An 18,037-nucleotide genomic window follows, 5' to 3' on the forward strand; every position below is an offset into this window, starting at 1 on the left:
TTTTAGATGATGATTGACAGCAACATGTCACATGATTCACAACCTCTACATGATCTACTGGCTACCCACACTGATTATCGCCACACAACGTATTTTGTCTTGTTTGTCAGCAATGGGAAACCCCATTTTGCCCAGATGGCAATCCATTTTGACTGCATGGCAGCATTTCAGTACATAACCTGCCTATAACAAAATATCATCATCATCATCATGATTGTTGAATATACTAAAAGAATAATATTTTGTCTGTCTCAGTTTCAGTTTGTCAATCAAGATTCTGAGGAAACCTGTCTCTGCTAAGTCTGGCAGATCACAGTAAAGTGGAGGATTAAGAGGCTTGTCAAAGAATAACCAACAGTCTTTAATTTTCAAAAAAGGGTTTGGTACACAAGAGCTAAGTCACAAATCTACAGGGCAAGCCAAAATCAAGAAAACTGTCAACACTGGGAAAACAATACTGGAACACTAGACACAAGGATACTGAGTCAAACTGGCACAGGAGGAATACAAAGCATAGCTTAAATATACTGGGAGACCAGACACAGGTGGAACTAATTAGGGTAGAGCAAACAATCAAAACTGGTGGGAAAACACACAGAGACAGGAAGTGAAGTTCCTGGAATGAGACAACAAATGAGTAACAAAATAGAACGGGAAACACAGGACAAGGAAACATGAACCTAACTGAACAAATTGTGTCACCCTCTATGGTACACCGTATAGACAGAAGTATTGGACCTGGCCTTTACACCAACAGGGACTTTAATGACATTGTGGCTAAAATGGCTTTGACTCTTTTGGGAAGATTTTGGAGTGTTTCTGTGGGAAATTTTGCCTATTCATGCAGCATTTGTGAGGCCGGGCTCTGATGTTGGATGACAAGGCCTGGCTCTCTATCTCTGTTCCAGCCCATCCCAAAGGTGTTGGATGGGGTTGAGGTCAGGACTCTGTGTGGCCCAATCAAGTTCTTCCACACCAAACTCATCCATGTCTTAATGGACTTTCTGCACTGGGACATAGTCACGCTGGAATAGAAAAGGACCTTCCCCAAACTGTTGGAAGCACAGTATTGTCCAAAATGTCTTGGTATGTGAAGCATGGATATTTCTCTTCCCTAGAAATAAGGAGCTGAGCCCTGAAAAACATCACCATAAAGAGATGTATCTGGAACCTTACAAAAATCAAACTGGTGAATAGATATATTACAAACTGACCATTTTAAACATGCATACGTTTTTACTGACCTTTTGGGTGCATGTAATTTTTATTATTTCCAAATAACGTGGTTTAGGTAAACAGGCTAAAGTTACAACATGTCTGATCATCTGACTGCTGGTCCAGCTTCATTGTTGAGTTGCACTTGTGTTTTTTATATTGCAGCATTTAATTAGATGAGTACAGTGACATTATAATCGACAGAAATGATGGTCATAACTATAAAAACAAAATAACCTCTGAGATAATGACATTGAGGAGTTCATAATGACTCCTAAATTAATAGAATTATACATGAATTTAATCACACTGTCATATTGTGTGATTAATAACTGCTACGCTGTCTAGGTGCTCTAAACTGTGAGACTCAAAACATAACTCCCACAGGAAGTGAACATTGCAGACCTCTGTGCACATGAACTAAGCAACTAAAGTTACTATCATAAATATTTCATCGAGAAAATTGCTTTCAGTCATAAATACATCATGTAAACGGGACGGACTGGAACTCGGCCAGACCTCCTGTAACAGGGCAACACGATATGCATCACCTCATAAAAGGCGCCAATTAACCGAGCCCTCGTATATCAGTTCCTAGTCACTTACAAAGTCATTGCCTTCCTTCCTGCCCCTGTTATCATCACATACAAGAGGCACCCACAAAAGTTCACTTCATAGTAGTCGAAGGGAACGGGAGGTATTGTTTTTGACTGTCAGGGGTTTCCTCCCATGTTGTCCAGGGGCTTCAGAGGTCGAGAACGGGGCTGTAGCTTTCTACATGTCCCCATGTGACATCTCCATTGTCCTAGGAGAATACACTCATGCAGCGCGGTGCAGACAGCATTCTGAAGTGTGTGAATGTTAAGAGTGAGACATATATCAAAGTGACTACTCTGCATATGACAACGTCCAACCCGTGAGGTTCACTGGTTAGAAACAATGAGATAGAAAGAAACAGGCTTCACTCACAGTGTTTGTGATTTTCATGGACTTATGGGGTCAGACAGTATTTGTGTGAAAGGTTGCAGAGACCTTGCCTCTGCAGATGTTTAATACCTCGGCAACTTTTTGCTTGAATGCTCATCATATTTGTGAAAAATTGAAGAAAATTGAAGAAAGGAAAAAAAAAACATATGAAAACGATACTCAGAAAACTAAACTAAATATAAAACTAAACTGCAAATATCTCATTACAAGAAAATGTGTTTGCCTAAAGGTGTTTTTTGTCAATTCATTTCCACTGAATTCCTTTTCTTATTTGAAATTATATGCTATTTAAGAAAGTATGTAATGATGGATACCTCTTATCACACTGATGTATGTTGAAGAGTTCATTATTGTGAAGTTGTAATTTTGGTTTTAATTAGTTATTGGATGCTATTAAAAGGGAGTAAAATATCATGATTGACAGCTGAGCCATGCTTGTGATTGGGCGGATGGTTGTATGGGTGGGAGATTAATACCATGGCTTCACCAGTGAAATCTCTCAACAGCTAAATGTTGAACTGGCAGAAAATTTAGCGCAAGCATTAATGGTTTTCATAGGATGAATCCTACTGATGTTGGTGATCCTGTGACTTTTCCTCCTTCATGAGGTTGACATTTTTATTTTTCAGTTAAACGTCTGCACATTAGACAGACTGCAGTAGAGTTCAGTACATGTCCCCCTCAGGAAGAAGGTCCACCTGACTTTCAATCTAGCACCATCTTTATCTTTAAATTTATTCATTACCAAATACATGCAAAACCAATGACATTCCCATCTTGCTTACCTGTTCTTCAGTGCTAGTTGCCAGTATACTGACACACTAAAAAATGTACAGCTTCACAGAGCTGCTAGCAGACTGTAGACTCAGCCTTGATTTCTCCTAGATTTACTATTTAGTATTGCAGACAGGGAACCATAAGAACCATTACATTAAGTTCAACAGCTTACAGAAGTCTCCATTATCTAATAAAAATTACTGGGGAAAAACATCTCACACAAGTGCAATCGCTTTGCCAAAAAGCAAAGAGAGCATCTTGTTTAAACACATTGAAAATCTGGTGTGCAGGGCGGTATTTTGCTGAAATGATGGTGTAGTGGCAAACAGGAAAATGAAGCAGCTCAGATTGAGACAAACCGTTGCTGCTGTGTTTTTATAGCCTATATCTCCACACAGCAAATGGTGCTGTGTGCCATATCTGCCCCTACATTATTTACACCTCGGTTTTATTAGGGCAATCTTGACATGTGTGCCCAGTGATCGATGGGAGTGCTTTTTTTTTTTTATGCTAGCCCTGTAGGGTTGCCAAAGTGGGCCATGGGCTTGGGTCTTTCAATAAAAGGAAAAAAAAAAGGTAACTATAATGACGGGGCTGAGGTTTTGACTGCCTTTGTTTGGATCTTGTTTGGATTTTGTTATTGTTTTTTTGAACAGGAAGGACTTATGATATAAAATATGTCAAAATCTGAAAATTTAAGCTGATTATTTTGGAGGTATAAGTGGTCTCTAACACCCAGAGGGGCTTTGAGTGACAGAGGCAAATGTAAATATACCTCTTATTATGGAAAATAGGTTGAGCTAAGAGCCAACGTGCATCCAAGTAGTTTTTGATTTTAATCACATACAAACCAAATCCTAAACTGAAAGTCATCCATGACCACAGTATCTCGTAATGCAGTGGTTATTTCAACAGTTTTGAGTCAGAATCAATGAGATTAACACAAATGAAAATGCATAAGAAATATGATTCGAGGACCATGCTTGGAGAGGTGATTTACACTACTCATTATGTGCATATTGCTCAATTTTTGTTACCATCATGATTGACACATCCATACAGTAAAAAGGGAGAGTGGAATTCTAAAATGCGCAGCTCAGTAATACATATTTATATTAGTTACTGCTGAAATGCTATCCAAATAGATCTGACCTTGCCTCAGCTGGGGAACAAAAATGAATTATATATAACCTATACCAACTTCACTTGGCAAATATGGGGGAATAATACATACTATGAAGCGCTGAAGATGCACTTTTCAAGCCGTTAAGCCAGGGAGACATCCACACTGGTGAAATGTCAAAGCTTGAAATCCACAGGAGATACATTCCTGGATTTGTAAAGGGATTTTCTTTGAAGCATTTGCTGGTGAATATTAATGTCCAGAGGACCTGCGGTTGTCACGTTTTGTGTGGCTCAAAGTGGCCCCGACAGCATGGAGAGGGGCTGCACAGGTTGTATTCTTCAAATCATTACAAAATATAACATTAAAATTAATTTCTAAATGACTTGCTTCTGTACCCGAGGACAAATTTACTTCAGTACAGAACATCATAGTCCTTGTGATCAGACACGGGATCTACCAGTTGTTTTGCAGATTAATAGGGAATAAATAGAAATCTCGTGGTAATGCATTTATAGAATTAACTATCCAGGTATAAAATTAACTATCTCGTAGTATAGAAAGTAGTTCAAAATAGCTTCACTCCGTTACTCCTTTTTGCTATGATGTATTGGAGCAAGTTCAGTAATGTAGCAAAACCCTGATGTAGTTTAAAGAGAATGTTGTTCTTTAGAAGATTGACAGTATCAGCCCCAAAATGACTTACGTTCAAGTGACAAAGGCCTCTAGTGGCTGTAGTGATGGAATTATGATGGTATAAGAGAACGACAATGTTTTCTTGAGGAGTCTTGTTGGATGAATTGATTAATAAAATATCAGACTTTAGCACAAGAGAGCACTTTTCATTTTCTGTTTCCACCCAATCGTTCCATAGCGTTAAGCAAATTTTTATTATTGTGACAGCGAAGGTCACCTAACCTTCGGACGACATATCAGAATATCTGGTGTTGTCCTATGTATATTGTCATTGAATTTGAAGGACTTGTTGCAAAAAATTCACTCCCCTTTTAATTCTGTTTTGGTCTCTACCAACATAAGAGTAAAACCTGTCTTCTCTGACTAATGGCTAAGCTTAATTCACAAAATGCAGCTGAACTGTTAAACCCCAAACATTAAATTGAGGATTAAAGGATTGGATTATTGAGTTTAAATTGGATTTTGTTGCATATAATAATTTCAAAGCAAAGAAAATTAGAATGTTACTTACATTTGAATGTTCTTTCATTCCCATCAGGGTGTATCTGTCTTAAAATTCAACATGGATTGCACTGAACTTCCACTAACCTACTGTGAAATGTAGTTCAATTATCCATTGACCTTTGTGCAGTTAACGTCTACCCGACACAGCTTCTTCTTCTTCGTGTACACTATGAGCGACGTGATGAAAGTGAAGGCTGCCTCCCGCACCCTTATCGTTTCAATCAGATGTATTATATTCTGTCTCCATCACTTTTAAAGGAAGTCACAAGGTCACGCTGCAGCAAGGATGAAGTCATGACTCCATTTTATTTTCAATCTCATCTCGTTTAGTATTTTCCTCTGATGGTGAGGGCTCATCTATATTAGAACACAGCCGACTTAAAATGACTGAAACTGATTTTTTTATTTTGCTAAATCTTTGTAACTTTTTAGTCGAACTTTTGAACATATTTCTTAGAATTACTTATAACATAGCTGCATGTTCACACTTTTAACTGGAGGATGAGGGGAATGTAAAAAATAAAATAAATAACAATATTTTCTTTAAGCCTCCAATTCTATGTCCATGCATCCAGGCTTGCACTTAGCACTAACAACATAAGGATGCTATGTATGAAGGTCAATAGCAAAACAGTATATACAGGAAATGCATTTAATGTGCATCCAAATCTCTATACAGTATACATATCCATCCCTTGACAAGAATGCAGGATGTATTTCATGGAGAAAAGAAGATTTTAAGAGAATTTGAGGTAAGTAAAGAGTAATACAAGATCCGAGTGCAGCCTGTCACAGACATACCTCAAAGAAAGTCATAGTCATTCGTCCAGGATATTCTCCGTCTTTCTCAAAGGCAGCATCAGAAATCTCAAATCAAATTTCTTTCTTTCTGATTGGAGCTGCTGTATCCTCCTTTATCTTTGTTCTTGCAATCAGTCATTTCATTTGAACCAAATGAAATGATTGGACAGCCTACCTGCCTGTTTACCTACTTAATATTTTCTATTTACCTGAAAGTTTTTCAATACTAGCATGCTGACTTGAAGGCTGTGAGTACTGACAACAACCACACTCATTATTTATGCTCACCATAATATTGTTGGATGTTTTCGCTGCAGAGTGAATATTGGCTGAATATCCAAACAAAAACTAAATTCACCATGGTGCTCAACCACTTTGTGCTGAAGAAGAACAAGTATTACTGCAGCAGTAACAACAGACTCATTTAAATGCTTACTTTTGCACACATCCACAGCAGTGAGCAGTGACCCCCTGAACCAAAGAACAAGCACTGCGACAGTGACAGACTGCTGTTTAGCAGCTAACACAGTTAGCACTAAACACAAATCCACAGCGAGTGAGTACCAACCACTGGGCCTGGAAGCCTTGTCCAAATGAGATAAATTCATGACAGCTACTTTGCTTATGTTTATATGATTGTGGCATTTAAACGAGTTGTTTTTAAAAGTATTAAGCAGACTATAAACCTATGAGATCTTGCTGAATGTGGTGTAGTGTTTGGCAGTTCACTTTCATGTCTTTCAGTAGGAGTGGCTTGGTAGGGAGGTCTGAGGGCAGGGAGCTGGATTTTTAGGGTCTTGCTGAAAAATTCAGGTACTCTTTCCTTTTTCTACAACATTACCACACCCAGGTGTCATTAAATCAATTTAAGCAAATGAAAAATTAACAGATAGTTTGTCAAGGCCAGATAATAAACGGCATGATAATTAATTAATCAGTGGCAGACAAAGGTATTTGAAAGTCAAAGCCTGGCAGATATACTGCTCCACAAGGGCATTTTTTTGTCTTCAAATTTAAAATAAGACCTTGAGAGTGTCTAATCATCAGCTGGGCACTGCTGCAGAGAAAGAATTAATGATTAAGATGAAGCTTGCCAGACATGGGGACAGTACTGCTGCATGCCAGGCCTAATATAAGGAGAATGGATGGAGAGGAGAGACTGGTATAAGAATTTCTGTGATTTCTTTTCAACTGGGGGAATTGCCGGAGAACACCATTTGATGTAATTGCCTCCATGTGCGGTGGGGCTCTTGAGATAGCTGTGGTGCTGGGTTCCTCTCCCTCCATCAGATACCAGTGTCTAAAAAATCATTTCTGTTGAGCACAGAGAACCAGAGCCTCCTGCCTCTCCCAGCTCTGAGCATGTCACGCTGCCATGGATAATAATGCTACCATGTGGACCTGGTTCAGGAAAAACATTTCCATATGTTGTGTGTGCATGCTTTCCTTTCAAGATTTATGAATGAATAAGCTTCAGTCGCTCCCGAGTCCATACAGCCAGTGACAGGATCATGTTTGGAATTTCACAATGAAATCCATTTGCCCTTTTGCAGTGTTTGCTTGTGGTTTTGCCAAAGTACTTTCTTTAGCCGCGCACATATGATAGAGTATCTGATGTTCTTCCTCTTTTACAATTACACTAAATATGTGGTCACACTGTGACCTGGTTTTGATTGTTTACTGCAGTGAATGTAAAGACATGCAGATGGAGTGCCTCAAGAAACTTCAAAATGATGGTTTAAAAGATTCCTTTGTCACTTGTCTTGTTTATTCAAAATGTTACTTCATGTTCCTTTCCTTTATTTTCTTATTTATAAGGAAACAACCTCCAACCCCCACAGGAAATATTGTGGCTGCATCAACAACATCAAGTTAGTTTCACCTTTGCTCTTGAAATGAACAGTCATAATTCACAGACTGATCTTTGCCAGTTAAACTTTAAATATACACTATATGACTTTTAGTATTTTGATCAAAAGACTTATGCTGTAGTTTTTTCCTCAAGGGAGGGCAGCCACAGATGAAAATAACAATCTCTCTAGTCCCTCAAGACAAACATATAGAAAAAAATTATTTTAGAGGCCATCAATACTACTAACAAGATATAAGGGTAAATTTACATTTTGCTATATCAGTTGAGTGTATCTCTCTTTTTTTAAAAAGTTGGGTTTTTTTTTTACAACTTGTACCATGCATTTCTGCTTGCCAGTTATAAATACAAATTGCACTAATGTCTTTGTCCATATGTTTTCCTTTTAAAATGTTATAAATCAAGCATAAAAAGCCACATATGACAATTATCACACATCGACACCTGTTGGAACTAATCTCATGCTAACTATATTGTAATCGAGTGTTACAAGCAAAAACATGTAAAGCAGACACATAAAACCCGCATAAGGTAACCAAAGGAAGACTACATCACTTAAAACAGATTTCAAAGTCACTTTATAGATAGGATAGACACTGATGGACAAAGAACATTTTCCTTAAAAGCATAAAACCAAAAGACTGTTAGAGTTCTGTTGCTTTTTGAACACTCTAATCAAAGACTTAAAAATCTCTTTTCCCCCAGTCGTTGATCTCAGAGAGGAATTCATAAAGGGTCCTTCCTTTATCCTTTAAATTATCATTTTGAACCACATCTGTGAAGGAAGTCATTCGGTTCCTGTCTGACTAAAACCTTTGCTCTTTTGGTTGGACGTTGCTCTGCAGAGTCCTGCTGAACCTCTTGAGGGCAGTGCAAACAGTGAGCGCTGCAGAGAAGCAAAGGCTTACCAGTTTTCTCCAACTGACATTTCCCATCAGGCCCACACAGCCTGCATCAGTATTCACAACCTGAGTGGAGGAGGCCACTGGGGAGAGGAGGAAAGTGAGAATGAGAAAGAAGACAACATGGTCAAGGAATACAGTAGGGCATTTAGCCTAGCTGGGCCATTTAACTCCCTGTCTGTGCTTTGCTTATTCAGTGACTGCGACTTATCTTTTGGATAAAGTTACTAGTTTGTCCTTGAATAGAAATATCAAATGTAGAAGTCTGGTCATTATATTAAGCGTAGAAATGGGAGTGAAGGCTCAACTGTTACAGATAGAAAGGAAGATACACAAAGACAACATAACAGCTGAAATAAAGAGACTGAGATGTGGTTTGAATGCTTGAGCACTGTCTTGGCCCAGACTGGCCCCACAGCCCAAGGTCTCAGGAAGTGATTAACCCTCCTCAGATACCACAGGATGATGTGTACATGCGTGTTTGTGTGTGTGTGTGTGTGTGTGTAGGGAGGAGAACTGGTGGGAGTTGAGTGTGGGCAGCCAATCTCTAAGCCTTTATCCTGAGGCTCTCCCTAAAAGTGGGGTCATCACCCTCTGATCTTGAAATTGAATTCCGATGATTCTGGTTTCCCCTGTGAAAATCCTCCTCCCTGAGGGCCTTCCACCCACACAGTTTGCAACAAGACCCGGTCTGAAGTTTCTATCATTTTTTCAGCTTCATTTATGTAAGTCCACCTAAATTGGATACTTTTTAGTTTGATGAAATGTAGAAAGTTTTTAGTAGCCTGTTCGTTTGATGCCTTCTGTGTACTGACGAATCTGAGCAAGATCCAAATTCCGTGTTTCTTCATGTAAATCATTCGTCACAACCCAAAACCTAAACCCTGCAACCAATCAAGTAACCAATTGTTGTGTTTTGCACAATATCTCAACAGCTATTTAATTTCCACTCAAATTTAATAATTTCCAAGATGAAACCAGCAGCAGCAGCCAAGCTTCAATTCCAGCAACTAATTTAGATTCTGGTTACTGGATTTGAACCAGTGACAGTAAATCTTAAGGTGCTTTGCAGACAAAGCAGCACATTTGCTGGCTGTCATTCCATTTCAGGGTGGATGAGGCAGATGTTTGTTGGGAAAATCTGCCAGACGAGTGAACTCAGCCGGTGAAGCGAGGGAGGAAATGCATACATCAGGTTGGTGTTCACCACAGCCCCAAACACACCGGATATCAAGCTTGAAGTACTACATGCCAGAATGAACACAACAAAGCAGATGTAGCAGAAGTGTTTGCTCGAAGCTACTTGACCTATAATGAAAATCTGGACAGAAGGTGGAGGCATAGTTAGACAGTTTCCCCAGTTTTTGAGAAATAAAAAGAAAGTGTCGTCACTGAATGTGCTATAACAACAACAAACCCCTTCTCCTAAAGGTGATCCTTATTCAGTACAACAATTCTGCATTTCTAAATGTGTTTGTTGGAAGTGTAAATATGTGAAGTGTGAATGTTTTTTTAATTAAGACAACGATGAAACTTTTGTATTGACAATTCACAATGTTGCCTTACAAAGGTGATAATGCTATGCTGATATTAGCAAACAGTTGCTAATTTGTATGTCAAACAAACACACACACACACACAGCAACTTGTCTGGAGTCATGTTTCTGGAAACCAGATGAAAATAAATCCAACATTCACTCTATTTAAGCTGAGTGTTGGCCCTCAGCCACTCCCGTTTTCTGTTATCAGAAAGCACTGTATAACTGTGTGTCTGCTGGTCAGGAAATGTTCAGTGGCTTTATAGAGGTTTTAGTTTGTTGCTGCCCCCAATATAACACCTACGAGCACTGGAAACAAGGCTGATGAGAGCCATAAGATCGAACCAGAGATGAATGGAACTGCAGTTTCAGGTGATATCAATTTTTTTGGGTTTTACTCTACAAGTAACAACTTAAAGATTAAACACAGGTAATGGATTGATGTTGAAATAATATACTGACCAGTGCAGCTTTAAAAGAAATTAAGATATTAAGTTCTTATGCTTGTATTGCTTTATTAGACTTATGATTGTGTGACACTTTATCATCTCTTTTTATGGTTATCTTTGCTGTGTTTAATCTCCTAAGTATCTGCTGTTGCTGTCTGAAAACTCTTTCAACTTCAGCTTTAAAGCTGAAGGGACTAGCTGTTTGTTTTGAAAGGTACTCAGCTATCTTCCTGATACTCAACATTCCCACCTCGACCCGAGTCATGGTACAGCACAGGCAGTAGCAGTGAGGCTTGATGCAAGAGTTCAAATCATTACAGCTCCATACTAAAAAGGCGAGCCACAGGCTTAACAAGAGATTTTTCCTTCACCTTTGACATTTAGCATGTCAATGAACCGCTCACTCGCAGCTCTTCTCCTCATTACCCTGTTTGGCAGGAGAGCACAGTGCTCTACAACTCGCTTTTTCTATCTTGTAATCTTCCTCCCTTTCACCCCAAACACACACACACACACACACACACACACACACACACACACACACACACACACACTTACTTACCTCAAGCACTGGTGTACTAGGTGAAGTCCTCTCCAGCATCTCCCTCACTGTAGCTGCAGTGACTGGGGTCCTTGGCATGTGCTTCCTCTGTTGTATATGCAGTACCACAAGTGCCTTCCCCAGCTCCTCAAGGAAGATGCACCTCTTGTACAGCTTTGACACGTTCCACTCAGGAAAGAGCTCTGTCCAAATGACAAATGCGTTGTAGGCTGATAAATCAATCATAAAAGATGACCAGCAGCCAGCGTTCACTTGGTGCTGTAGGACCCCGTGACTTTGTACAAGTTATTCCCCCCTTTGGAGGCATGTGCTCATGAGCACAACATTTTTCCCCTTTCTGGGGCAGTAAGACACCAGGGCTGTGGTGTCTGGGAAGGCAAACATGGAGACTGAGGGGCCCTGTTCTTTGTTCAGCAGGGAGTTCAGCCCTGTTCCTTTGGACTGTTCCGACCACCGTGAGCTTTCTCTTTAGAAGCTCCTGACCCAAGTCGTAACTTGTGAAAAAATTGTCAGAGGTTATGTTGTGCCCCCTGAGATCATGTGCCATATCAAGCTCGACCCTATGAGTAATACTCATACAACCTCAGGAGCTGTGACTACTGCAACAGCACTGTGATTTGGATGAACATTGGAGGGAGGGTGCATCTTCAGCATTTAAAGCACCAACATCACAATACACACACAGAGGTGTTTTCAGTGGTGTTACTTTACTGGAAAACTTCTCCACAGGATATTGACTTGCTGGGTAATTGTGCTCAACCATACCATATATATATATATTTTAACTTTTTTTCAGTTTGTAAGGAGTAACTTATTTTCAGGTGGCTGACATCATGGCTTTTACAATCAGCTTTGTGGATTTGATGATGTGCAGGTGCTACATTTCCACTCTGTCTTTCTCCAGTCTGTATTTCTGGACTGTATGTGATGTTGGCAGGATTCCTCTGTAGTCTGAGAGCAGCTTAGCAAACAAACTCCACCTTTTTGTCTTGACCGCAGATACAAAAGCTTGACACAAAGACAGAGTCCTGTCTGTAGTCTGTTAACTTGCGCTAACACAGATGACTTATTTAGAACAGAGTCGTTCAACATTTTGGTGAATATCTTAACTTCCTTGCTGAGAGTAAGATGGGAAGACCTCATCTGTCCATTAAAGATGAAACTGGAACCATGAGATGCTCAGCTTAGCATAAATAGAGAAGATTGTTTTGGTGAGAGTTGCAGAGTTTTGGAGATATCAGCTGTAGAGATGTGTGCCTTTGCTCCAATACAGTGGAACTAGGTGCCACTGTGCTTGTGCACAAAGTGCCAAAAAAAGACAAAACATTTGAAATGTCCCTTTTTAGAAATCATAGAACAGTTACTCGAGTTAATCCACAGAGCTTGTTATGAGTAGTGTCATGTAGGATCTGTATTGTGAGATTGTGATATTTTCTGAGATGTTATCAAACTGTGAAGTCTAATGTCATTGCAACACCACAAGTAACTTAATTTTGTTAATGTGGGAGGAAACCGGAGACCCTGGAAAAAACCCACAACAGCACGAGGAGAAAATGCAAACTCCACGCAAAGAAGGGAGAAACCACCAACGGAATCTTTGACCCGCTTTCTGCGAGGGAACAACAATATGCACATTAAAAAATAGGTATGTTAACAGTGAAAGACAAATCTATTTTTTCTTATTCCTTTTGAATTCAAACGGGATCAAACAACTTGTCTCTCACCATCAACTACATTATCACCTCTCCACAAGGGTAATTTGCAGGATTTGGTGGCTGTAAGAAGTAAACACACAATCCAGAGTTGTCCCCTCCCACCCTGCTCAACAGTCGACACACAGAGACAGAGAGGGAGAGAGAGAGACAGAGAGGGAGAGAGAGAGACAGAGAGAGAGAGAGAGAGACACAGATAGAGACAGAGAGTGGCAGTGGTCAAACAAGCTAAACAGTGAATGAAGAGAGGGAGCTGGCTTTAGTGTGAGCAAAGCAGTAAATCAGAGAAATGACAATGCAGTCACCAGAGTAAAATGTTCAAACCACAGGTATGTTACTTCTGTACTTTTCATAAATATCACATTAACATTTTTACAACATGTCAGAATGTACATGAGCTAACTTTCTCATCTGGAGGTGGAGGGGTTGTGTCACTTCGACCGAACAAGAAAACTTCAACTACCCAACAAAACAACTCATTTTAGCAACTGACGTTTTGTAGCTCTTTTGTGGCAACTAAAGTGGAGGGAAAATACGCTGTTTATGTTCTTTCACCAGTGTTAAACAAGTATTAACCTAACCACACCTTAAGATAAATAGATAGATATAAAACATTATTTTCTGATTGTTTCACAGCAGTTACACTCTAAAGCACAAATAAACCCACCCACACCTCTGCACAGCCCTCAAGATTTTGTGAGAATACAGCCGAAGTTCACGCCTCATCCTGCCTCTGTGCCCTGCAGGTCTGTGGGTCTGTTCCACCGAGGATGAGGCCAGGCTCCCAGCTCTTTATGGCAGACTGAACCTGGTTGCTGTGTTTTTATAGAGTCCCGACCTCGTGCTGTTATTGGCTGGGGGCTACACACCGCTGCACAAAGGTTGATACCCAGGAACGTCCACATACTAAGAAGAAAGGAAAAGAAATACGTGCAGAGGACAGGGTCTCTGCTGATAAACACACCTCAGTACACTTCCAGTGTAATAATGTAATAATTTCATTTTTAAAAAAGAGGAAAACTGGGTTGACTGACAAAAGTCTTTGGACCCTTCCCTCTGCCTGCATTTCCTTATATTTCCTTCGTAATTTTCTTATCCTCTTGCTTTGCTGTGTTGGGATGTTTGTGGGCCTTTGTGCAGTGGTGTGCAGCCCCCAGCCATCCACAGCACAAGGTCGGGACTCAGGGAACCAGGTTACAGCTGTCCCCGTGTCTCCATGGTCTCTCTCTCTCTGTCTCCTCTGTCCCATCAGTCTGTCATAAAGAGCTGCAGGTCTGTCTGTGTGAGCTGCACACAGACAGACAGGAGCAGAGAGACAGGATGGGGTCTGCACTTCAGCTGTACTCACTGAAAACCCAGAAAACCCCATCAAAAAACAACGTTTAATTTCTCTGATTTACAGCTCTGTTTCACTTACTGACACTCTCTCTCTCTCTCGGTCTTCATTCACTCGGCCGCTCGCTCGACCTCATGCTCTCTGTCTGTCTCTCTCTGACCATTAAGCTGCAGAGGAGCAGCAAACTTTGAATTGTGTGTTTGCAAACAGCAACCGAAATATTCTGCGTATTATGCCTGTCATCATCTGTTTTTAAGAGTGTATGACAAAATAAAAAACAAAAAAAAAAAAAAAAAAACCAGAGCAATATATACAGTTACTTATACACTTATACACAAGTCCATGAAGAATCTTCTTCTCCTCCTCAGGCATTCAGGCTGCTGAACTCTGCTGGCGGGGTGACGATGATGGCAGGTTGCTTCTGTTTCTTCTGATGCAGGGTTAGTGATACATTCTCCAGGTGGACAACTTCACAAAATACGATCAGGACTGTAGTTTTTCCATGGCTTCCTCCATGTAGATCAAAGCAAATCTGTTTACTCTGCTGCTGCAGTCAGTAGAACAGAACTTGTCGTAAGGAAGCAGAATTCCAGAACTGAACTTGTGAAACATCAAAGAATTAAACGTCCCTCTGTGGTGTACTGTACTTTTTTTAACTTTAGCACTCGTAGCAAATGCTACTTGTACTGCAGGCCCATTTACCAAATACTTCGATGAGTCCTATTCCCAAAAGCCTTTATTGGGGTAGCCTAAAGCTTCGTTCACATGATCAGAAACCTGCTCTTGGCTCACAGAGAGGTAGGACACAGAGAACAGTGCAGTGAGTTGCAGCTAGGCAAAGCACAGCACAGGTAAACATTATCATGTATGATGCTATACATACAGTCTTCTTCTGAATAAACAAATCTGAACTTTGTATACAACAGCATTATGGGATACTGCTGCTAAGCTTACGTTTGGTCACCAGCTGTTTAAATAGATGTGTGACTGATATGATACAACCTTAGCCATAACTTCAGTAACAGTTGCCTTTTCAGCTGGCAAATATGATTGACATCTTAAAATGAGAAGCTTGCTTGTGTCAAGCAAATGAAAAGCTTTAGGTAGTTTAGATTATTTCAAGTAAAAATACAAATTTGAATTTATTCTGCCAGATATTATTTTTAGTCCAGCACAGACTCTGTGGGTAACAGAACACCTAAAGGTGCTGCAATGAACCTGTTTCAGCCACAGACTTCAGTTACACGCACACACACACACACATTCCCTCTTGCTCTTTTTCTCTTCTGCAACACAGCCATTTCATCCTGCAAATGACTGCACTTGAAGTCAGCTGGAAAGGGGAAGGTCTGCTCGCGTACTCAGAGCACTAGGACTCCGTCTGCAGAGTGAGTAGTGCTTTGCTTTTCCCCCCGCAGGCTCAGTATCCTAGGGGCTATAAGGCTCAGGCCCATTCTATTCCAACCTGGATAAAGTATGTTCACTGTCAGCACTTTCTCCAGCAGCCTGGCACTCTGTTTATTTTTGCAAGACACAGAGCTGAATAGACTTTAATAAATACCGTGGCCTGAGAGTCAGGGAGCCATCTGAGCTTGTCACAACTTGTAACTTAGCTGGTGCACCAGTTCAGGCCTGCGATTGGGTGTTCACTTAACGGATGAGTGAGTGCACAACTCTCTCACCCAGGCCCTTTGGAAATTGCACCAGTCAGGACACTGCAAGGGAATCGCTGCTGCACGCATTTGCTGAGCTTCACATGTCCACAAACAGACACATTTAATAAACCTCTGTGGAGTTCAGACTGAACAACTCAGTGATGCTTGAAGGGATGCTGAACAGAAACCCATCAGGAAGAGATACGAGCATTACAGCAGAGCTATAATTTGTTGGGAGGCTTCCAATCAAAACTTGCAATCTTGAAATCCATTTGCTGAGGATTTTATATTTCTAAATATAGCGAGGTCACATCCTGAGGTGGCTTGAATGGATTCAAACTCATGTAGAAGACAACAGAAAAGAAAAGGAATGACACTTAGAAAGGGTGTGATTACAAAGATGAGTTCAAGCTTCACATTCATTACTTTGAAAGGGAAAAGATTGTTCCTGGAGAACACGAAATTATTATTGTTAAATTACTCAGTGATGAGACGATGTTTGCTCATTCAGTTTCTTTTATAGAACTGAGAGATCTGTGCACAAAAAAAACAAAAAGTCTATTTTGATGCCGTAAAAGGGAATAGTTTAACATTTTGGGATGTACTGCTGTACTGCTCTCTTAAAAGATCTCATAACCACATGGCAAGTAAGTATAATCAATTTGACATACTTGTACTTGAGTATTTCACATTAATGCTACCCATTAATGCTATTAATGCTATATTTCGAATTCACAAATCCATCTCAGTAAAAATGAGATGATACTTTTATATCATAATATTTATTTGATTCCTATGGTTACTTACTTAACACATAAAAACCTGATGATAGATATGATGTAATACTATAATATGAATATACAGCAATTTATATTTACAATTGGCTCCAGTCTGACCCACTACAACATTTACAACATTGCTTGAGACAATATTGCTCTGTTATTTCAAGCACAACAAGCATCAGTACTGCATGCATGTATTGCTCCTGTCTGTGTTTTGAGTCTAGTTTCTGTATACTTTCTGTTGTATTCTATTCTTATTTTCATAAGAACAGAAGACCCACATTTCCTCTCTAGGGGATTGGGATGGTGTACCAGACTATTCCTTGGCACATAAACCCCCTTACAAATAGGCAAACTGCTGTTTTTACACTTTAATCAGTACAAAAACAGCTAAATGTGCTATGCTAAGCTAACTGATTGTCTACAGTAGCTTCATATAGGAGACATGATCTGAATCTTGATAAGAAAGGAAATACACAAATTTCCCAAAATAATGAACTTTAAGTTTATAAAATCTGTAAGTGAAATACTGGTTGGTTACAGTTACATTTAATTATTTAATCCATCAGACTCTCAGTAAGATGAAAATTAAACCCAGGCTTATCTTATCTTATCTTATCTTATCTTATCTTATCTTATCTTATCTTATCTTATCTTATCTGTTGATAACATGCTGTTGGTTGTTTAATCAACATTATGTGAGTGTTACGCTGTATAATTAATGTTCATACTTCATTACATTAAATTAAAACTGTTAAAATGGTCATTTATTGCCATCTACATTGATGCCAGTGCACCCCATTATGTTCAGTGGTTCTACTTTTTATTATTCAGTGCAAACTATCTGATTGACAAGAGAGACATTAAAGTGATTTTTTTTTGGTAGTGACTCATGTTTTATAAAAGTACTTAGACAAAAGCGAAGTCATACATAATATGGTAGTTTGTTAAAATGAATAACGTCAAACAACATAATGAGGATTCAGAAGGTTCAGCCATGAAATGAATGAAAATGTAGAATTGAAGTGCAGTTAAATGCCTTTGAAACATGAAACAGCATTAAGTAAAGAGGCTATGTCTATTGAGTTTAACACTGGATGGGCCTATCACTTCACGTCGGGCTCTGTT

This window comes from Scatophagus argus, chromosome 12 (genome assembly GCF_020382885.2).
Source record: "Scatophagus argus isolate fScaArg1 chromosome 12, fScaArg1.pri, whole genome shotgun sequence".
Taxonomy (NCBI): Eukaryota; Metazoa; Chordata; class Actinopteri; family Scatophagidae; genus Scatophagus; species Scatophagus argus.